This window comes from Amblyomma mixtum, chromosome 3 (assembly GCF_055824585.1).
Source record: "Amblyomma mixtum isolate Tamu chromosome 3, ASM5582458v1, whole genome shotgun sequence".
NCBI lineage: Eukaryota > Metazoa > Arthropoda > Arachnida > Ixodida > Ixodidae > Amblyomma > Amblyomma mixtum.
Window position 1 is genome coordinate 384,047,949 of NC_143014.1, and position 24,203 is coordinate 384,072,151.

Sequence of the window (24,203 nt, forward strand, 5' to 3'; positions counted from 1 at the left end):
GGCGCCCCGATGGGTCGCGAAGATTGGCAAGCCAGCACAACGAATGGTGGTCGGTAACTACTTTGAACGGGCGGCCGTAGAGGTACGGACGAAATTTCATGGTTGCCCACACAACCGCAAGGCATTCTTTTTCTGTGGTCGAATAGTTTGTTTCAGCGCGAGAAAGCGTGCGGCTTGCATACGCGATGACCCTTTCCACGCCACCTTGGTGTTGGACGAGTACGGCGCCGAGGCCGACGTTGCTCGCGTCGGTGTGGACTTCGGTTTCAGCCTCTTCATCAAAGTGCGCAAGAACAGGGGTTGTTAGCAGTCGTCTGCGCAGCTCGGCAAAAGCCTCCTGCTGCTCGGCAGCCCACACGAACTGTGTATCATTGCGCGTGAGGTGGTACAGGGGTGCGGCAATCTTTGAAAAGTCGGCGATGAAGCGGCGATAATATGCGCACAGACCCAAAAAACGTTGCACACTTTTCTTTGTTGCAGGAACAGGAAAGTTGGCGACGGCAGCAGTTTTCTCGGGGTCGGGCTTAACGCCATCGGCACTCACGAGGTGACCGAGAAACTTCAACTCTTTGTACCCAAAGTGGCACTTCTCTGGCTTTAGCGTTAAGTCGGCCGATCGGAGGGCATCTAATACTGTCCTCAGGCGTTCAAGGTGTTCGGCAAAGGTTTCGGAAAATACGACGACATCATCGAGATAAACCAAACAAGTTTGCCATTTTAGTCCAGCGAGAACGGTATCCATCATCCGCTGGAAAGTTGCCGGCGCTGAACATAGCCCAAAAGGTAGCACTTTAAATTCGTACAGTCCGTCGGGTGTCACGAACGCCGTTTTTTCGCAGTCCCGCTCGTCGACCTCTATCTGCCAGTACCCACACTTTAAATCAATGGAGGAGAAGTACTGGGCGCGACGAAGTCTGTCGAGCGAGTCGTCGATACGAGGCAGCGGGTAGACGTCTTTTTTAGTGGTGATGTTCAGTTTTCGATAATCCACGCAGAAGCGGAGTGTCCCATCCTTTTTCTTCACCAGCACGACAGGTGAAGACCAGGGGCTGCTGGAAGGTTGAATGATTCCATCTGAAAGCATCTCCTTCACCTGCGTTTGGATCGCCTCACGCTCCTTCGGTGAGATACGGTACGGCTGCTGATGGATGGGGCGGGCATCGTCGGGCGTAATGATGCGGTGCTTGAGAAGAGCCGTTTGCCGGACTTTCGACGAAGAAGCGAAACAGGCAGCGTATTCGAGTAGGAGGGCACGTAGTTCTCGCTGTTGAGTCACCGAAAGGTCCGGGCTGATGTCAAGGGATGGGCGCACAGGTCTAACAGCTTCGAACGCGAAACATTCAGAAACCTCCGCTAAGGGGTCGGCGAATGCGATGGCAGTAGCACGAAAAAGGTGCCGGGGCTCGTTAGAGAAGTTAGTCACCAGGAGCTCAGAGCAGCCGTCGCGGAGATGGATGAGACTTCGCGCTGAGCAGATGCCGTGGGTGAGCAAAAGGGATAGGTTGCCCTCTGCGACCACAGTCCCTTCACGTAGTGCGTCGCAGTGAACACTCACAAAAACACTGGCGCGTGGCGGAATCCAAACGCTCTCGGCGGATATTCGAAGGGCGGCGCGGCGTGGACAGTCCTCGGAGTAAACATCAGCTTTCTCGGTAGAAAATGTGACAGTGCGCTTTCGGAGGTCAATAATAGCTCCATACTCTCGCAGAAAATCAACGCCAAGGATACAGTCACGGGAGCAGTCAGGTAGAACTAGGCAGCTGACAACAAATGTGGAGCTGCGAATTTGGACTCTTGCTGTGCATAGGCCAAGCGGAGTCACGACATGTCCGCCAGCCGTGCGAATCTGCGTGCCGGACCATGGCGTCATTACTTTTTTAAGAAGCGCCGCTAGCTTTCCGCTTAAAATTGAGAACTCAGCGCCAGTGTCCACCAAAGCACTAACCTTATAGCCATCGAGAAGCACGGGTGTATCCAACGAGAATCGATCTCCGAGTTCAGGTACTGCAGTCGTTGCCTTTAAATCGCGGTCGGTCGCTGTTCGCGTTGTCGGGGGGTCTTGTTCGCATCGATTGCCAGCGGCCTCGCCCCCTGAGGTCGCTCTCTTTAGTTTTCCCGGCGGGGACTTGGCGACCGTCTCTGCGCCATCCACGAGGAGCTTTGGGGCTGTGGCGAAGGTCGGCGTGGTGATGGAGACCGAGACTGCCGCTGGGGAATTGTCGCCATGCGCTGCTGGGCTACGTAGTCCTCGATATCCCGGGGTCGTTGACCTCTTGGTGGACGGGGCATGTCGATAGGGAACCCCTGCAGCCCAAGCTGTCGATACGGGCACTGGCGATACAGATGACCGGGTTCCCCGCAGTGAAAGCAGAGACGCCGCCGATCTGGAGCACGCCACAGGTCCGTCTTCCGCTGGGGCGGTCGTCGATTGTCGATGTAGTGCGTGTCGGGGTGTGCGGAAAACAGCGAGCCTTGATTGGACGGAGGAAACTGCGCCGAAGAGGGCGCAGGTCGTTGCAAGGCTTCAGCATACGTTGGACGACGGCACTCCGTGGGTAAAGGCGGCGGGTCAACGGACGGAAACGAAGGTCTCAAGGCTTGAACCTCTTCGCGAACGAGGCTAGCGAGAGAGCCGGCCGTCGGCAGGGGAGCACTGAAAAGCGCCTGGAGCTCTTCGCGCACAACGGAGCGGATCAGGTCGCGGAGAAGACCAGGGTTAGCCCCGAAGGCAGGAAGCGGCTCTGTAAGTGAAGCGGCGAGTACCGGCCGGTCGTAGGTGGTAGAGCGCCGCAAGAGCATCTTCTCCATCGCGACCGCTTCCGTGAGAAACTCAGCAACAGTCCCAGGTGGACTGCGCACGAGGCCAGCGAAAAGTTGCTCCTTAACGCCGCGCATGAGTTGGCGCACCTTTTTATCTTCGGGCATGGCCGGGTCGATGGGTGGGTGCTCTGGCAGATTCCAAAAGCCCGTGTTCGGGAGGTAGGCCTTGGTTTCTCCGGCTAGCACGGTGCACGGCGGTGTCCACTAGCGAAGGACTGGAGCCCAGGGTGTCCGGAGGAGTATGAGACATATACGGGGATCTTTACCCAGCGCCTACACCAAAATATGTAACGGAAAATAGGGCGACAGGACGCTAACCGGCAGAATACAGCAAGCAGGCAGCCAGCCAGCGCGAGACACTTCAACGTCTTCGAAGACACTTCAGCGCCACCTGAGAACACCAGGTGGCATTGCCGAACACCAGTGTCACGCGCCGTTCCGACGCAAAGCTTCCACCGCCGCAGCAACTTAATCGCCCCGACGTCGGATGCCGCAACGCTGCGCAGTTTTGCCCGACGCGCCTTTCGACTCGCCGCGATGCCCTAACCCCAATCGCCGACCCGCTTCCGCCGCCGCACGTACCCAATCGCCCCGACGCCGAACGCCGCATCGCCGAAGAGTTTCCCTCAACCCGCCGCTTGAATCGACCCGACGACGCAACCCCAGTCGCCGACCAGTTTCCGCCGCCGCACCGACTGAGTCATCCACAACAGCCATCGACGGGCCGCGCTGAAGGAAGGGTCTCTTTGGATATCCCTGTTCTCGTCGACACAAAGGAGGTTAGCGCGTTGGTGGATACGGGCGCAGATTACTCTATCCTTAGCGGACGGCTTGCGACGGCCCTGAAAAAAGTGACGACACCCTGGGACGGTCCCGACATACGCACGGCAGGCGGACATCTTGTCGCACCACTCGGCATGTGTGCGGCCCGGGTTACGGTTCGAGGCTGCACATTCGTTGCCACGTTTCTCGTTCTCCGCGAATGTTCTCGCGATGTCATCCTTGGCATCGACTTTCTTCGCGAGCACGGTGCGATCATAGACCTCCCGAACCGCTTGGTGACGTTTTCTACCGCAATGGCCACAGAAGAACCAGCGCACCAGGGTTCTCGGTCCGCCCTGCGAGTCGCCGACGATAACGTTACGGTGCCACCACTTGCCAGCATTCTCACGAGAGTTACCTGCGACGAGCCACATAGGGGACTCCGGGTTGTCGAGCCTAATGTCTCCCTCGTACTCACTAAGGGGGTTGCGGTGGCACGGGGCCTTGGATCCTTTCATGAAGGTTGTACAGAGGTCCTTGTCACCAACTTCTGCAATGAACATCGACATCTGTTCCGTGGCACAGCCATCGCTTACGTCGACCATGTTCAGGAAGTGGCCGAATGCTTTGCTTGTGCGGAGGACACACCTGAAGCTGACGCCGAAGCGGTCACCAGCGTAGACATAAATCCTGGCCTTCCACCCACTGAAAAGAGGCAACTGCAGGACCTCTTGCGGGAGTTTGGTGCCTGTTTCACGTCGTCGTCCAAAGTGCGCCAAACGTCGATCGTTAAACACCGCATTATCACGCATGAAGGAGCCCGACCCATCCATCAGCAGCCCTATCGTGTGTCCCCTCGTGAGCGAGATGCTATTCAAACACAGGTCGAAGAGATGCTCACAGACGGCGTCATCCAACCGTAAAGCAGTCCGTGGTCGTCTCCTGTCGTCCTCGTGAAAAAGAAAGACGGGACACTACGGTTCTGCGTCGACTACAGGAAGCTGAACAGTGTGACCAAGAAAGACGTGTACCCGCTACCGCATATCGACGACTCCCTCGACCGACTTCGTCAAGCCAAGTACTTCTCTTCGGTCGACCTCAGAAGTGGTTATTGGCAGATAGAAGTTGATGAGAGGGACCGTGAGAAAACCGCATTCATTACACCGGACGGGCTGTATGAATTTCGCGTCCTCCCATTCGGGCTCTGCTGTGCTCCTGCCACGTTCCAAAGAATGATGGACACCGTTCTCACCGGTTTGAAGTGGCAGACCTGTCTTGTTTATCTTGACGATGTCATCATTTTTTCCGCAACGTTCACGGAACATCTGCACCGCCTCAGGACTGTCCTCAAAGCCGTTCGATCCGCCAACCTCTCCCTCAAACCAGAAAAATGCCACTTTGGGTTCACCGAACTGAAGTTCCTCGGGCACGTCATTAGTGCTGACGGAATCCGCGCTGACCCAGAGAAGCTTGCTGCCGTTGCTGCCTTTCCGGTCCCCTCCCACAAAAAAGCAGTCCGACGTTTTCTGGGCCTGTGCTCCTATTATCGCCGCTTCATTAGAAACTTCGCCCAGCTCGCCAGCCCTCTGACTCTCCTAACCCGTTATGACACGTCATTTTATTGGGGCAACGAACAACAGACTGCCTTCGACGAGTTACGACGCCTACTCCAATCACCGCCCATCCTGGCACATTTCGACGAAGATGCCGATACGGAGGTGCACACGGATGCGAGCAACGTCGGTCTTGGCGCCGTTCTAGTTCAGCGGCAAAACGGTGTCGACAAAGTAATTGCCTACGCCAGCCGCGCGCTGTCGCGTGCTGAGTTGAACTACTCTACCACGGAAAAAGAATGTTTAGCGGTAGTCTGGGCCGCCGCCAAGTTCCGCCCATACCTCTATGGCAGACCGTTTCGTATCGTCACCGACCACCACTCGCTGTGCTGGCTGAAAAATTTAAAGGACCCTTGCGGTCGCCTAGCACGTTGGGCATTACGCCTGCAGGAATTCGATTTCACCGTCACCTACAAGTCAGGCCGGAAACACACCGACGCTGATACCTTGTCACGCGCTCCCGTCGAACCTCCTCCGCAAGACACCACCGACGATGATAGCTTCCTTGGAGCGGTCAGCACATCTGAGCTCGTTTCCAGACAGCGTGCCGACGCCGAGCTCCGTCTGCTCATCGAACATCTCGAAGGTGGGTGCCCTGAGATACCACGAAACCTAGCTCGTGGACTATCGTCGTTCTGCCTGCGGAGAGGGGTGCTTTATAAAAAGAACTCTACTTCAAGTCCGACAACTTACCTGCTCGTCATACCGTCTGATCTGCGGGATGAAGTCCTCCTTGCCTGCCATGATGAACCGACTTCCGGCCACCTTGGAGTTACCCGCACCTTATCCCGAATCCGGCAGAACTATTACTGGCCCAACCTAACTTCAAGCGTCAAGCATTATGTACGGACATGCCGGCAATGCCAGCGGCGAAAAAAACCCGCGCTCAAGCCTCCTGGACTGCTTCAGTGCATCGAGCCGCCACAAATACCATTCGACAGAGTCGGCATGGACCTTCTGGGGCCATTTCCTCTCTCGTATTCCGGCCACAAGTGGATCGTAGTCGCCACAGACTACTTGACCCGCTACGCTGAAACGAAGGCCCTGGCGCGAGGTACTGCCGCCGAAGTTGCCCACTTCTTTATGCACGACATCGTGCTTAGACACGGCGCCCCATCGGCCGTCATTACTGACCGAGGCAAGGCGTTTACAGCCCGACTCCTACGTGACATCTTAGCGCTTAGCCATACTGCTCATCGACCGACAACAGCGTATCATCCCCAAACCAATGGTCTAACGGAACGGCTCAACAAAACATTGGCGGACATGATCTCGATGTACGTCGACGTTGAACACAAAGCCTGGGATGAGGTCTTGTCGTACGTCACCTTCGCATATAATACCGCGACGCAGGAAACCACCCAGTTCACCCCGTTCCGTCTCGTGTATGGCAGGGAGGTCCGCATGATGCTAGACGCCATGCTGCCGTACGGCGACGCAGAGCTTCCCCCTGAAGCTGGCCACTTCGTGGAGCAAGCAGAGCAGGCCCGTCAGCTGGCCCGCTTGCACATCAAGGACCAGCAATCCGCCGATGCCCGACACTATAACCTTCGGCACAGGGACGTGCACTAAGAGCCGGGCGACCACGTGTGGGTGTGGACACCAGTGCGCCGCAAGGGATTGTGCGAAAAGCTTTTAAATAGGTATTTTGGCCCGTACAGAGTCCTGCGCCGCCTGAACAGCGTCAAATACGAAGTTGTCCCCCATGGAACTGTGGTCGCCGGCCCTCAGCGTCAACGGCCTGAAATCGTGCATGTAGTGCGCTTAAAGCCGTACTTTTCGCGTGACTGAGCGCTGTGTTCACGCTGTTTCGTACCTTTTCCCCTTACCCCACGTGTGAACTTGACTCTCCCTGCATGTCATCTAGAGCGCACTGTATAATTCACCTCACCCCCAGTCTTTTTTTTTTTGTTCCTCCTCCCCTCACTGTACATACCCCATTCCACATCGAGACGATGTTTGCTTTCGCGGGGGGGAATAATGCCACGCGCCTAACGCGCCGCGTGGCCTCCGCGCTGAGTCGAAGACGACGACGAAGCGGCAGTGGGCTCTCGTGGCGCGCTGTTCTGTTCTGTGTCGTGGAGGCTGGCTCCATAATTAAAAAATGGCTCCCAGTCTTGGGTTCTTCTCGACGTCTACCTTCACGGCTCCTCTGGTCGTGACAATATATTTTGTTTCTGAACCCCACACTAGCCTCTGGCTATGGGTTCAGTCAGTGTTTTGGTAATTTGTATGGCAAAAGTAGAAATAAAATGAATGAATGAATGAATGAATGAATTTCTCTAATGAAGGGTGGTAAGGGGCTTAGATCCTGTGGCGCCCCAATTACTGCAAGTAAGCACAGGTTCTTCAGTGTCTGTGCCAAGTGCAACACGTGGAGATCGGTCAGCGATCTTCGCTCCTCAACTACCTGCTCCTCATCCTGGTCGGGTGCCAGCCCAAAGCCACCGAAGATAAACACTCAACCATCACTGAGCAGCCATGGCAGGACCTGGGAGACGGTGGTGAGCCACATGTCTTCACTTCGGTCCAGCACGACGTCACGGGGTCGGACTTCTCCACATCGATTTATTTATCTATTCACAATACCTTACAGGGCCCAGAAGGCCATTGAGTAAGGGGGGCAAAGAACGACAAATGTGCAAAAGAAACTAATTAATACAACTTGAGATACAAGAGATTAAGTAAAAAGAAACTAATGTACAAAGCAAAATTTGAAGGCGAAATTATACATAGGATACAAGGCACTTATTAGTTTCATGAATGCCGGACATACGGCCAAAACAAAACGTAATGGCAACGAAGGAACAAAAGTACACTGCGACAAAGAAAATCAAAGATAGGAGATAAAGCGATGTCATGTGAGATATCTACGTAGCTGATCCTGGAATGGTTGATGGTTGCCGATGGATGCGATATTGTCAGGAAGATCATTCCAAAGAGCGATGGCACGTGGAAGTGCAAATGAATTAAAAGCCAGGGTTCTATCGTGAATGCGTTTTATGCTCTTCTGGTTATGTAGGTCTTCAGTAGGTCTTCAGCACATCGCTGTACCCTCCGAAAATGTACAGCTCTTCGTTGAACACGAAGGTTTAATGTCCTCGCCGACACACAGGGGGAACGCCTTGAACCTCTGGGCGCACCCAAGAAGAGGTGGTCGTTTCAAAATAGTATAGGATGAGGGACGGGTCTGCTAGGCTGCCTCCAAACGCAAACATGCCTGTCCCGATGGCAGACGCAGGTTGGCAGGCACGTCGATCCGGAGCCTCTCCGCTGGTGGGGACACGATGCCACTCCAGGGTATCCAAGCCAAGGACCCTCATATATGGCGATGGATCCCAGTCACAGAATATACACTTGCGGTGACCCACTACACAAGCTTTGCTGCCATACATCGATGAGGGCACCTCACCGGACACCTCCAGACGGCTGCATGTCATTGTGTTTGGGTAGAAGCGATAAAGAACACTTGGAAATGGCCAGGTGGGCGGGCCGCCCCACAGATACGCGCAGTGGCCGTGCGGTACAACTGTGTGGCGGGAAATTTTAATCGCCCCGCCGTCGGGAACCTGCGTCTGCACCATATCCCACCGGCGCGACGCGGGGTCGAAGATGAAGACGTGGAGCAAGTTCCATGCCGCGTGGTAACTGTTGAACGAGTAGACCTTGCCGTTGATGCGTACAGCCCTGTGGGTGACATGCTCTGGAACACCGTTTAGCCGCACTGTCTACATCCTGCAGAGAGACCTGCTTCTATAAGAAACAAGGGCCGGTCATTCCACCGATGGTGGCGGCATCACGCGGCTTTTTTTCTGAAGCAGCGATATGGTGATCGGTATACGCGGCGTGTGTGGACTTATAGTCGGATACAATTTAAGGCTGCAGAAAAGCTCCGCCCACATTTAGCCTCGGCGTATAGAATTCCTCCACGATGAAAAAGTAGTCCGCTGCTTAAACGATTCTTGTTACCTAAACAAGAAGCTTATCACAAGAAAAAAATAATGAGCTCTATAATTTCGATACACGGATTGTTGGATATAGTCAAACATTCAAAAATTGATTTCGTTTACTATTGCGATTGGCCAGAAGAGTAATACAAGACGCCGTGGTCCGCGGCCCAGTGTTAGACACTCCTGTTTTTTTTATTTTATGATACTCAACGAATGAATGTTCAAAATCGAACATGTACTGTTGCTGTAACCAAGATTAAAAGCGCTATAAGCGGCGCATAAGTGGCCAATAGGGCTCTTCTGAATTACGGGTTTGTTTTCAGAGCGAATTACCTTCTTGACGCCGCGAGATACGTTTATAACGCTTTCCAATCGAGCATTTCGGTTAGTTGATCGGCCATGCCAGTCACATTGATAGGGACTGAATATCTTGTAGCCTTAAATAGAAAGGTGAAATATATATTGCCTAAAACCTGAGGTACATTTTTTCTTTCGTTTCGTGCGTGTTTGTCGCCGTCTTATCGTCTAACAGGTGTTTGGTATATGTGTCATGCAGCGGTTGTCTATTCACATTGCGAGCAACAATCACTTTGTTCAACCCCTCCGTGATGGTGAAAATGTGGCGTGAATCGTTGGCACTTCACATTTTCATTTCCTGTTGTGGTAAAAAATTCCTGAGCGGGTGAATACCTGCAGTTGTTTCTGGTGAAATCGAAGGCCGCTAGGGGGCCGTGTAGTAAAGACGCACCCCACATCGGCTCCGCACAAGTCTGCATCACGGCTTTCCCGCTGCGATCAACCCAGCACAGGCAACGGACGCAGCTCGACGCCTTCCTGGTCATCGTCTAGAACCAGACAGAATGGCAGCAACAACTCCTCGCGTGTCACCTGGGCAGACCGCGTTTCTGGCAAAGCCATCCGTCAATCCCCACCACACCATGTCCTCCCAGGCAGATCCGAGAGACCAGGAACTCAAGGCCTTGCATGACGAGGTAAGCTGCCTTTCCTCCCTCCTAATTACCCCCGCCGCCTCCATGCCCCCTCAACCCGCACCCCCTGTCATTAACCCGACCACATCATCTACAGACACTTCGAGCACCCCTCCTGCAAAGAAGCAGCGCACCTCAGACGCTACACCCCCTTCCGTTCCCCCAGAAATAGACGGTAAATTAGCAGCACTCGAGTGCAAATTTGACCACAAACTAAAAGAGCTAGACGCCCGCCTCGAGGCCAGATTCAATCACCTTGCCGCCACCCTCACTGAAAAACTAGAGCAGCTTATGGACACTATGCTTACCAAGATGATGAAGCTCTTGGAACATAACCTTACCCATCGCTTCACCCAACTTCAACCCCCCCCCCACTCCCCCCATGCTACCTCCGCAAGCACAAACCACCTTTCCTGAGCCACACATACCAATTCACACCCGTCTTACTACCCTCCTCAATCCCCCCACTATCCAATATGGCGGGGGGGAGCACTAATCATGTCCCAATTTTAACTTGGAACTGCCTCGGCTTCCGGGCCAAGCGTGCATCTCTGCAACTTCTCCTTCCCACCATCACACCAACGCCCCACATACTTCTTCTCCAGGAGACTGCACACCGGGCAACCCTCCCAAGCTACACATCTACACACTCAGATACCACTAACACACCCAGTTCGTCCACACTCATACACTGCAGCCTCACCTACAAAACTCATCACATCACGTCTGAGACGCCCTGCGTGATCACAAAACTTATACATCACACACATTCACTTGCTTCTATATTTATATCAAACATATACCACCCTCCGTCCCTGCCGATGGCCCCGCTAGAATCACTTCTGCGAAAGCTACACCATCTAGCAGGGAAACATCCCCTACTCATCGGTGGGGACTTCAACAGTCAGCATACTGACTGGGGATACACAACCGCTACACATCGAGGTCCACTGTGCACAACACGTTTCAGACGCCTACGCGGATCGGCAACAGTGTCAGCATGGACACCGGTCCGGACCTGACGCTGAGCCGCTGCATCCGCGGCGTTACCTGGAACAGAACACAATATACACTGGGTAGCGATCATTATATTATACAAATCACTGTCCCGTACAAACCACCCCGTCACGCAAATACAACACACAAACTCATCAACTGGGATGCCTTTCGCGCTGCAAGCTCCGCCCTCCCAGACACTCCCATCGCAGACATCGACGCATGGGTGCAGTCACTCAAGCATGACGTTCACCACAACACGCGAAACATTGAAACTACAACCGAAACCCCTACCCTCGACACACGCCTTGCCCACCTCTGGGAGGCTTATCACAGCATCCTGCAGCGCTCTAAAGGCAACAAACACAACAGAACGCTTAAAAAGCGGCTGGCCGCGCTGCAGAGACAAATCCAACAGCACTCTGAGGAGCTCTGCCGGTTCAACTGGGGACAGATATGTGACGGCATCGCCGGAAGCCTGTCCAGCAAACGCGCATGGCAACTCCTCCGACATCTCATTGATCCCACACGCACCAAATCAGCAACACAGCACCACGTGACACGACTCACACATGAACACATTGACGATCCCGACACCCTCCTAGACACACTTCAAACCATGTACACCTCTCCAGGCGCCCCCACACCTCTGCCCTCCTACACAGGCCAGGCAAATCCCACACTCGACTCCGACATCACGGAGACGGAAGTCAGAGCGGCCCTCCTGACTCTCCGCGCCTACTCTGCACCTGCTGCAGACCAAATCACAAACTCCATGCTCCGTAATCTGGATGACCAGTCGATCACCCACATTACGAAATACTTCAACCAGTGATGGAAGGAGGGTAAGCTTCCGCAGTCCTGTGGCCACGCGAAGTTAATATTCATACCAAAACCCAACAAACCATTTACACTACAGAACCTTCGCCCGATTTCGCTAACCTCATGCCTAGGGAAGCTCCTCGAGCATGTTGTGTTAGCGAGACTCACAAGTCACATGGCGGATAACAATCTTTACCCGCATAGCATCGTGGGATTTCGCCCCCATCTATCCGCACAGAACGCCATGCTGCAACCCACACACGACATTTTCGACCCGATTCTTCCAGGTCACACCAAGGCAGTCTTAGCTTTGGATCTCTCCAGCTCTTTTGATCGCATTGAACATCAGGCGATTTTGACTGCTCTATCCCCATTGAATGTGGGTGTGCGCACGTACGCCTACATTCAAGCATTCCTCACTGACCGCACGGCTGAGATACACTTCAGCCCTCTGTCTTTCCCCTCCTACACGCTTCAGAGTATCGGCACCCCTCAAGGGTCCGTCCTTTCCTCCTTTTTGTTTAACATTACCCTCATCCCCCTCGCCAGAAAATTGGCAACTATTCCCCACCTTAAGCACACTCTTTATGCCGACAATATCACCCCGTGGACCACCCACGGCAGTGACGGCGGCATAGAGAACACCTTACAGGAAGCAGCCACCTTCACATAAAATTATGCACGAACCATCGGACTGCCTTGCTCCCCAGAGAAGTCCGAACTGCTCCTCATCCGGCCTAAGAACCGTCGCTCTCACCGCTCCCCCATTGCCATTGAACTGAATGGTGATCCGGTACCTGAGGTTGACACCCTCCGTGTATTGGGCCTGCACAGCCAGAGCGATGGCAAAAACACCACCACCCTCAAGAAACTTAAACAGGTTATATGCGCGATATCGCACCTCATCCGCAGGGTTTCGGGACATCATAGAGGCTTGAAAGAGCGCGACCTATGTCGGCTCATTCATGCCTTTGTCCTCAGCCTTCAGCTATCCAATGATCACATAAACGCTTTGGATGCCTTGATTCGCAAGAGATTCGAGGTAGCCCTTCATCTTCCCCTCAACACACCCACAGACAGATTACTAGGCCTGGGCCTCCACAACACGATCGGGGAACTGATGGAAGCCCACCGACAGGCCCAATACATCAGGTTCACACAAACTTCCACATGCCGGTATATCCTGGATTCCCTCGGAATCAGAATACCGGCCAACGACCCAACCCTCCTCACTATCCCACGGCCCCTTCACCGGGAGCTCCTCATCAGGCCTCTCCGGAGGAATATGCACCCGTCCCACCATGAGCAGCGCCGGAGAGCCCGTGCGAAGGCAATCCATCGAACGTACGGCTCCGAGCCCGACGCCGTATGGATGGACGCTGCCTGCACGGGTGATGAAGGGACAGCAGCTGTGATGGACTCCTCTTCATCCACCCTCCTCACACTACCTCTCCCTCCAGACACATCCCCAGAGGCTGCAGAGGAAGCCGCCATCGCACTCGCTATCACTCGCATGGAAGACCGGTATATTTTTAGTGACTTTAGTGACAAGCTGGACTCACCCGATGCACCCCCTCCCCGCCAAGTGGAGTTGATATGGGTGCCTGCGCACTCCGGGAATCCCGGAAACGGGACTACCAACCTTTTAGCCCGAGGTTCTTTAAACCGAGCTCAGGTGGCCTCGGATCGGGGATTCGCGAAGGAGCGCATGCACTCATTCAGCGAGCTGACGCAGACATACAGAGCCTCACGCCAGCTCTACCCCCCGCCCCACCCCTCCCTAGATAACAAACACGCAACACTCTGGCGCAGACTACAGATACACACACTCCCCTCACCCCTTACCTTTGCCCCCTATCATCACTCCTTCCCCGCTCCAGCACGCGCCATATGCCCAGAACCCTTCGCTTCTTCCCTCCACACCCTTTCCCTCTGCCCGGCGGACCCTCCCCCGCGGGACCTAGAGAACTTCAAGACCTGGGAGGACTGGGAGACCCTGCGGCGCTCGGAGGACCCGGCCGTGCAGACCATCGCCACCAACCGGGCTGCCAGTGTTATGGACCTTAGGAACATAAACACTTGAGTGCAGTGGTATAGTGCCTAGAATATTCTAGGCACTATAGCAGTGGGGTCGTGCGGGGACCATGGGGTGTGCCCCGAATTCCTGTTGTAATAAAGTTTCTCTCTCTCTCTGGTGAAATAGAAACTTGTAATTTGGTTACTTTGCCTTCTATATGCACCTCTAAATACGTGGTTTTGAGGAAAGGAAGTGACGCTGAATCTGTCTCACATATCTCGGTGGAAGCCCCACCCGCACCTTGAAGGAAGGGAGGAAGGTGGGAGTGAAAGGCGTAAGAGAGTAGGAGGGGCCGTTGCGGAGGGCTCCGGATTAATTTCGACCACCCTGGGATCTTTAACTAGCATTTACACCGCACAGCACACGGGCGCTTTTTGTGTTTTGCCTTCATCGAATCGCAGGCCGCCGCGACTGGGTTCAAACCCGGTTACCCCTGCTGTACTGTTACTGACTGTACTGACCGTCTGGTGAAGGCCATCCAGGCGAACAGCAAAAGCATTAAAAATACCCCTAAGGGACCGCAGATTGATCCGCATCTTGCTCATCTATGGGAGGCCCGACAGGGACTTCTCAAGCGCTGGCGTCACCAGTGACACAATCGTAAATTGAGACTCCGCATAGCCGCTCTCACTCGCGAGGCAGAAGAATATGCGAACACGCTAGCCCGCGCAAACTGGGCAACATTTTGTAACGACCTCAAGGGTACATTAGGCACTAAACGCACGTGGTCCCTCCTACGTGCTCTCTTGGATCCAAGAACCACTAAATCTCAGACACAAGTAAACACACAACGTCTAATACAACTAGAGCTCCAAAAGGGCACCGACGTAATTGGCCAACTACGGGACACTTATATACCGACATCTCTTCAGTCGGCAGGTCCACCCAATCTACCTCCACCTAACCCAGAACTTGATGCCGATATCACCTTAAACGAAGTCCGCCGAGCACTCTTCAGTATTCGCCGCTCTACGGCGCCGGAGCCGGATGGCATAACCTACAAGGCACTACTCAATCTGGACGAAGTCTTCGTCCAGGAACTCACGGAGCTCTTTAATAACCACTGGCAAGCTGGGACGCTCCCATCAGCCTGGACTCATGCCAGCATGCGATTTATACCTTAGAACTCCTGCAACTGAATCCCCTCCCCAGTGACTCCCAGATAGAACTACACTTGTACGGCAATCCAGTGCCCATTGTGCCTCAGGTGAAGATTCTCGGCCTTCTCATTAGCAACACACTCGATGCAACCACCACCCTTCAGCTCTTGCAAAAACAGACCAAACAGGTCGCTGCACTTATCAGGCGGGTGGTAGCACGCAATCATGGGCTGTCTGAACGGGATACCCTCAATATGACAAATAAACTAATCATTAGCCGCATTATATACCACCTCTCATACCACACACTCACTCATCGGCAAACACAACAGGCAGACATCCTAATACGCACGGCTGCCACCTGCGCCCTACGTCTTCCACGGACGGTCAGCACGAAACGTCTCCTGGCCACTGGTACCCACAATACAGTGACCGAATTAATAGAGGCTCAACGCACCAACCAATTAGTCCGCCTGAGTCGCACAGAAACAGGACAACGCCTACTGCGACAGCTACGTCTCAATCCACCCATTCCCATCCCAACAAGTCCTACACCTTACATGATCTCTCTGCGCACTCAGGATTACATATATCAGAAGCCCCTACCGCGCAATATGAGCGCTAGTCTCCATCAGGGTAGGCGGCAGGCCCGAGCGAGCTATTACACGAAAACATACAGCAACCGCTCCGATATACTTTATGTCGACGCGGCAGAAAATTCGAAACCAGGATATTTCACGGCAGTCGCAGCCTATGAAGACGGCACAGTGGGGGCCGCCGCCACTATCCGGACTAATTCGCCTGCAGAAGCGGAAGGAGCCGCCATCGCACTTGCTCTGGCCCACTCCACCTTTGACAATAACGTAACCGAAATTTGCACAGATTCCCAGGCCGCGTACCGCCACTACCTAAAGGGCGTGGCGACGCCGGCAACACATCGTATTCTTGCCACAGTAACCTCTCTCGACCGAACGGTTACTCTGTCGTGGGTCCCTGGGCATGCCTCGATCCCCGGTAATGAGCGCGTTCATGCGCTGGCCCGAGAACTCTCCTTCCGGACCCCGGATGATCCGGCACCCAACCCTGCGAAAGAGGTTACATCGGTCATGCATACATATCATCAAATTACAACATTCTACAAACTCAGCCGCATGACACTGCCACCACTCCACAGTACCTTGTCGCCCTCATCCAGCGCCACATGCCGACAATTACAGACAGGCTGTTTTATATCCCCCCACCGTCTCTCATGCTTTCACCCCACATTTCATCCTTATCGTACCACCTGTGGCGTGCCCAGATCCACACTTTTCCACTACCTTTGGGAATGTCCTTCCCCAAAGGCAGTACCCCATGCCCAATCCCACTCATTCTTCCTGGGAGGCTGCCTTACGGACCGCTCAGCTCGCCGGCGAGAAATGGCTGGTGGATCGGGCTTTACGTGAAGCGCAAGCCCGTGGACTACTAAACCGGTAGGGGAGCACCCTGGAAGATTTTTTTTGTGTGTAATAAAGTTGTTTCCATCCATCCATCCTGCTGAGTAGCCGAGCACTCCAACCTCTGAGCCACCGCGGCGGTAACTACCGATTGTGGAAAACGTGTTATGAGCGGAGCGCCGCAGGTGGAACTTGTTGAAGAGGCGATTTGCAACGCACAGCGTGAAAGTGTGTTGCAGTTTAACACGAGACGTGATCGGTTGCGGCGATAGCATCGCGCCCTCGTGCAGTGGCCAGCGAAGCTGACCTGTTTGCTCAGCCACGGGTTTGAAACGCCGTTGTTGCAATATTAATCCTTTGAACTCATGCGCGCTAACGGTGTCCGATAAATTACGTTGGTTTTACCCTTCCGGTACTGTGTGAATTGAGAATGGAATAGACGCTTCATTTGCAAACACCGCTCGCCTTTATTTTTTTAGAACTACCGGGCATAATTTCCTTAGTTATTGAGCCGCACAAAGAAGAACATTAGCACTGCATCTATCGACTTAAAGGCCCCGGTGTCCTCGTGGGCGTTGTGAGCGAGAAATCATGGACATGGTTCTGGCAGGTGGTTCCCAGAGAGCAACCTAGGAGGCGGATGGGCCGCCTTGGTCACGTGTCCTTGTCGTGTCATCACAACCTTCCCACCGGATAGTGATCAAACTGCCCACCGTGGCAGTTAAATAAATTATTGGCCGCTCGGGCAGGGGAACCTGGGTCCCACAAGGCCCTTCGCTTAACCACTGCACCAGTGCGACTGGAGGGGTATGAGGACTCCCAAGGATCTATCAGTGTAAAATAGTGAATGGCCTGCATATACGGGAATTAACCCATCATGCTATCGCGTCGTACTCTTAATGCGCAGTTTAAGTGTCCCCTCCAATTTTAATTTTTTTTACGCGACCGGATTAAGAGACCCGTTCGGCTGGAAACCCATCGTCAGGATCGTTGACACTGGAAAATCCTGATTGGTCGAGAAGGTAGTGGAGTAGGAAAGTTATTTTGCTTATATAAAAAAGCAAATGTGGTCAGTGGGAACAGAAACCACCACTGAGCAACCTGCGATAAGTTCGATAAATAGAGGCCTTGTACGAGTATCTCCCAGCGCACAGCAGGAAAATTACACGAGAGGGCCACAGAGCTAATGAGGGTCAATAATTATAGGCACTAATTAATGTGGACGACGATGTGCAATAAAACCGTTTATGATTTCAACAAGTGTGTCGGTGTCTGCAAAACTGTGCGCCAGGGGACACCCTAGCGACCGTACGGACACTTCAACGCTATCACGTCGTGCTATTAAGGTGAACTGAAGTTTGCCAGTTCTTTTCCTGTCAAGTAACAATCCTTAATCATGCCGAATATGCAATGCTAGATTAAAACTCAAGGAGCAGTTACCACCAGTAACGTGAATTGCAGCGAGGCATTCTCTAGCACGCAGATCTGAGGACTCGCGACAACGTTACTCTGTCCTGATACTGGGACCAGTGCCATGGTTATACGCACCCTGGGCACATGCGCGTAATATGAGGGCTGCGCGGTGGCCCTGAGGCCTTGAACGGTCCAAACTCGCTTGCATAATAAAGTTTTCCATCCATCATGGGGGCGCAAGCATTTGGACGTCCGGATTTTAGGGGTCCTGTCGCGTAGCGCGTTTGAGGTCGGCTTTCGTTTTGCGTTGACCCCTTTTCCAACGGCCGTATGTTAGTTGGCTTTGGCCTCCCCCTGATGTCAAGTGGCCCAAGCCCGAACCTGCCTCCTGACTCCATCCACGGCTGCCCAATGCTGATGTTAGCGTTTCTTTGTGACCTCAGCTGCCCGTCTACGCAGGTCTTCTTAGACTCCGGGCTCGTTTTTGCAATCTTACGAGCGCCGCAAATCTTGTGTGTTCGCAGGGCCTGCAGTTCCGTGGCTTCTGAAACAACCACACAATGCCTTTGCTACTCGTGTCCCCTCTTTCCCTTCTCACACGCTTTCCCTCTCTCTTCTTCGCGTAAGCCCAGGAATAGTTGTTATATCGTCATGACAGCAAAGGGTGCGTTAGAAGCTTTCTCACTAAAATCAACACAGGCTTGCAGAAAAAAAAATAAAAACTAACGCTCGGTTTCATTTCTGAGAAGATTGGTTACCACTGGACGATGTGGAACGTGCTGCTGAACGGCGTTCCAGAACTCGTCAACAACATGCTGTCGCCATCAAAGGAAATGTCTACTCGTTCCACCCGTTCTACAACTACCACGATGACAGCGATGTAATCTTAGGCATCCGCTTAGGCGCATACATCTTCCACCCTGCAACGTGCAAGTGGGGTGTGCCGCTGTCTGTGCTGCACCCCGAAGGCGAGCCAATTAGCTTTAGCGACCACAGCGTTGTCGGCTGCGGTGACTGTGCCTACACGTGGGGGAGCTCCTCGGACATAAGGTCACGGATTGGCTGCTTATACCGGTTGTATAAGCAGCCGCTCGGAAATGTGCGGCCAAATGGCGGCACTGAGCATCTTCTCGGCTTGTGTGCTGCGTCAACGGATGTACGTCTTTGATTTCTTGGACCCGGAATCCTCACACCGTGTATATTATCTTGACCTTGAGAGCCAGACGTGGCATAGCGCTCCGACCAGTGCAGAGGCCCCGGCTAACCGCTGCTTCCACACGGCGTCCGCAGTCGGAACCCGAATGTATGTTTGGGGTGGCCAGGCGTTGGACACGGAGGTCAACGACTTCTCAACTATTACTGTTAGCCTCCCTCTGTGTTGCGTGGTGTGTAGCTCACCGCCAGTAATATCCTATCAATATTTAGAACTTCGAATACAAGGTTACCCTCGACGCAGTGACGTGACAAATTTTGGCTTTTCCGACGGGTTACATGTACTGGATCTGTCGCTTTGCCTGCGGGCTTTTCGAAAGTGCATGTATTTTGGTGCGGTGGGAGCAAAATTTGTTGGGCTATGCGTAACTGCGTTTTGGAAATTCTAAAAACTGATATGGACATTACTTGAAGTGAACTACGTGCCTTTCAATTAATAGAGACTAGCACTAAGAGAAAAAAAATTGCCGGGGGATTATCTTTGGTTAAGCCTGGTAGGTTGCGAAAGCAGGTGTTTTATAATGCTCTGAACGAACAAACGTAGCGTTTAAACAGGACACAGAAAGATGAGGACAGGACGGGGCTACTGGTAGCCCCGTCCTGTCCTCATCTTTCTGTGTCCTGTTTAAACGCTACGTTTGTTCGTTCAGATTATGTAAGACCACCTGGCCCCACAGTGTACTCTGTTTTGGATGGATGGATGGATGGATGGATGGATGGATGGATGGATGGATGGATGGATGGACGGACGGACGGACGGACGGACGGACGGACGGACGGACGGATGGATGGATGGATGGATGGATGGATGGATGGATGGATGGATGGATGGATGGATGGATGGATGGATGGATGGATGGATGGATGGATGGATGGATGGATGGATGGATGGATGGATGGATGGATGGATGGATGGATGGATGGATGGATGGATGGATGGATGGATGGATGGATGGATGGATGGATGGATGGATGGATGGATGGATAGGAGCGCCCCCTTTGAAACGGGGTGGTGGCAATTGCCACCATGCTCAGCTTTTCCTTATTTATTATTATTTTTTTAAAACTGTGTTGGCAATTCTCATTAAGATTCTCCATCACCTTTGCCTACGGCTTCCTACAATTGTAACCTTATGCCACATCTCTGCTTTTCAGCCACCAATCCTCCAATCGCTTTTTGCTGACTTCCACTGCAGATTTATTTACTTGACCATTGTTATCTTTAAACCCTAGGGCCTCAGAAAGAGTGACTGTGCCTGCATCGACATCCGGATGGATACCATCACATTTGATTATGAGGTGTTCAATTGTTTCCACAGATCTACCACACACTGCACATGTGTCATCTTCTTCGTTAAATTTCTTTTTGTAGCTGCGCGTTCTAAGACACCCTGATCTAGCTTCAGAAAGTAGGGCATTGCCTCTTGAGTTATCATAGAAAAATTCTTTCCTGATCTGCCTTTTCCAGAATCGATATAGTTCTACACTATGTTTCTTTTCCATTGAATTCATCCAATTTTTAACTTCCGCGTTTTTAACCTGTCGTTTAATGCTCTTTCTTTCTCCGTCCTCATGACCGGCATACTTACTGGTTAGTTTTCTAGTTCTTTTCCGCCACTGTGAGTCAACGTTCTTTCTGTATAAATATTTAAATACCTTAGCTGCCCATCTGTTATCGTCCAATTTCCTCAGGCGTTCTTCATATAGTATTTTACTCTTAGCTTCCCGTGCCTCGAACGATGCCCAGCCCATATCCCCTTGTACTGCCTCGTTTGTGGTTTTGCCGTGGGCACCTAGTGCTAATCTTCCAACAGCTCTCTGATTTACGTCTAATCTCGACTGAACTTCTGCCCTTAAGCACAGAACCGCATTGCCGAAAGTAAGTCCCGGCACCATTATTCCTTTCCAAATACCTCTTAGTATTTCATATCTGTTGTACCCCCATAATGCCCTATGTTTCGTTATCCCGGCGTCTCTTCGTCATTTTGCCCTAAGAGCCTGTTCATGCTTTTCCATGTATATCTGCCCTTCGTTTAGCCATATCCCGAGGTATTTGTATTCGGCCACTTTGGGTATTTCGTGGCTTTGTATTTTAAGCACCTGATCAGTTGTATCGTTAACAATCATCACACCTGATTTAGTTGCGCTAAAACTGAATCCTAGAGCGTCTCCTTCGTCTCCAGAGCAATTAACCAAAGTTTGTAAATCTTCCTGGCTATCTGCTAACAGTACAATATCGTCCGCATACATTAAACCCGGGAGTCGCTGCTCAACTACATTTCCGCCTAATCTGCCGCTACTGCATATGCAGCGGCATATCCGCCTATACTGCATATGCAGCGCCTCTAGTGGGAAGAGCGCGGCGCGCCGTGCCAAGCGGCCGTCGTTACCCGACGAGCCGAGTTGGTAGGCCGGCTCTTGTTGTTGTTGATAAACCTTTATTTTCCATCAGAATGGAGGCCCCCTACTCCCTACCTCCGGCACGCAGGCCGAGGGGCAGGGGCCGGGACCTCCGCGACTAGAGACAGGCAAGGAGCTTCTGGCTCCTCGCGGCAGCTATCGCCAGATGGACCGCTTTCTTCTGCACGACGGGGTCCGTGCTTTGCAGAAGGGTTTCCCAGGCCTCTCTACTGTCTATTTTCTCTCGGAACCCTGGAGAATCCGCACATTCCCAAATCTCATAGTCGAGGGTCCCCCTCTCCCCGCACTTCCTACACTTATCATCAATATCCTAATCTTTTAAGATAGGCTATGCCCACACTGGGTGTATGAAATTTTTAGCCTGTAGTCTCCTCCAAGCCGTAGCCTCTGTGTTAGCGAGCTCTTTGTCCGGGGGAGGAAAGAGTCTCCTGTTTAGTTTGTAATTTTCCACTATTTCTGTGTAATTTATCAGTCTCTCGTCCAGTTCCTTGTTATCGGGCGGTCCTGCCGCGGCTCGGAAGTAGAGATCTCGAGCCAGGGCGTTTGCCGCCTCGTTTCCTGGAACTGCCTCGTGAGCTGGTGTCCAAACGAGACAAATATTTCTATTTATTCTGCGTCCCTTTAGGATTCGCAGTGCTTCCTGTGTTATTCTGCCTCGGGCATAATTTTAGAGAGCAGTCTTGCTATCGCTAATTATGTATTGTGCCTCCGTTCCCACGCAAGCGAGCGCTATTGCACCTTCTTCAGCCGACTCTGGATTTCGACTGCGTATGGTTGCGGAAGAGACAGCTGTACCCCGGCCACTAACAACCGTTGCCGCCGGTGCTCCCAGTTTCCCGGTAGCCGCATCCGTGTAGGCCACTGCTTTCTCATTCATTTCGCCGAAGCGTTTGGTGAGCGCCTCAGCTCTCTTTTCCCTCCTTTCTTTGTGAAATGTAGGGTGCGTGTTTCTGGGTAAAGGATCTACCCTGATCTTTTCTCTGATGTCCCTTGGGATGTGCCGCTTTACTAGAATACCCTTTTCCGTCTGGAGTCCTACCATGCTTAGAATCGCCCTTCCTGTGTTTGATTGGCTTAATCTGTCTCGCTGCGCCGTTCTCGTGGCTTCAGCAATCTCTCTCCATGTATTGTGAATACCCATGTCTAGGAGTCTTTCAGTGGAGGTGCTTATGGGCAGGCCTAGAGCCCGTTTGTAGCATCCCCTTATGATCGTGTCTAGTTTATCCCGTTCTGAGGCGCGGATCTTCAAGTAGGGTGTAGCATAGCTTATCCGACTGATAACGTATGCTTGCACCAACTTGATCAAGCTTTTCTCTCTTAGCCCTCGTCCTCTGAGTGCTATTCTTCTAAATATCGCTATGGCTTGCGCCGCATATCCCTCGAGCTTCTTCAGGGTTTCCCCGTTGTATCCGTCGCTCTGAATATGCAGTCCTAATATTCTAATCCTATCCACCATCGGCACGGGGTTTCCTCCGACCGTGATGTTGAAGTTGTTACCCTGTTTGAGTCTCAAGTGCTTAGGGTTATACACCAGAAGCTCGGATTTCTCTGGTGAGCACGCTAGCCCTCTATTCGCTGCGTATTTTACCACTACGTCCGCTGCCTCCTGTAGTTTATGCTCTATTTCGGCATCGCTGCCCTGATTGACCCAGATATTTACGTTATCAGCACAGATACTAAAGTGTATGTTGCCAATCTTTTTGAGCTTTTCCCGGAGACCTCTCATAGCAAGGTTAAATAGAAGCGGGGATAAGACCGATCCTTGCGGGGTGCCCCTACTCCCTAGCGTAATTACCCCCGACTCTATGACTTGATATCTTATTTTCGCTGTTCTATTTGTCAGAAAGTCCTTTATATTGTCATAGGCTTTTTGGCCTGCTCCTATCTCTTGGAGTTCCTCTAGGATGGCCTCGTGCTTTACATTGTCGAAAGCTTTTTTGAGGTCCAGCCCAAGAATTACTTTTGCATCCCTATAATTGGAGTCTATGATGCCATGATTCAGTCGTAACATTACATCCTAAGTGCTTAGCTTTGGTCTGAATCCGACCATCTCGTCAGGCCATAAGCTGTTATCCTCCTTGTAGAGATTTAATCTCGTTTGAACTACATGTTCCATCAGCTTTCCTACGCATCAGGTCAGGGATATTGGCCTGAGGTTCTCCAGCTTGGGTGGCTTGCCAGGCTTGGGGATTAAAGTTATGCTGGCCTCTTTCCATTGTTTGGGTAGCGTTCCTTTTTCCCATACTTGTTGCATGTATTTTGTGAGAGCAATGATGGACTCGTCATCTAAATTTCTAAGTATCTTATTTGTTATACCATCCGGCCCTGGGGCGGACTTTGTTTTAAGTCTGATTAACTCCGCTCTAACCTCCGCCTCCCTTATGGGTGCGTCGAGCTCCTCTCTTACTACACTTTTATAAGCCGGCAAGTCAAGTTATATTTCCTGTATAGGTCTGTTCTATTTCCTTCATGAATTCCTTGTCTTCCCCCTAGTAGGCATGTCTAGTTTTCTTTAGCTTAATGTTCGATTGAGTTTTCGATTGAGTTGGGTCTAACTGGTGGCGTAGGATATTCCACGTCATGGCTAGACTC

The 24,203-nt window shown here is 52.4% G+C and overlaps 2 pseudogenes; one reads left to right on the forward strand and one right to left on the reverse strand.

Annotated features, from left to right (window-relative positions):
• Positions 1-14,035, forward strand: part of LOC149357067 (uncharacterized) — a 35,807-nt pseudogene extending 21,772 nt beyond the window's left edge.
• Positions 14,036-21,631: 7,596 nt separating this feature from the next.
• LOC149357068 (uncharacterized) lies at positions 21,632-22,853 on the reverse strand (annotated as a pseudogene).
• Between the last annotated feature and the right edge of the window lie 1,350 nt (positions 22,854-24,203).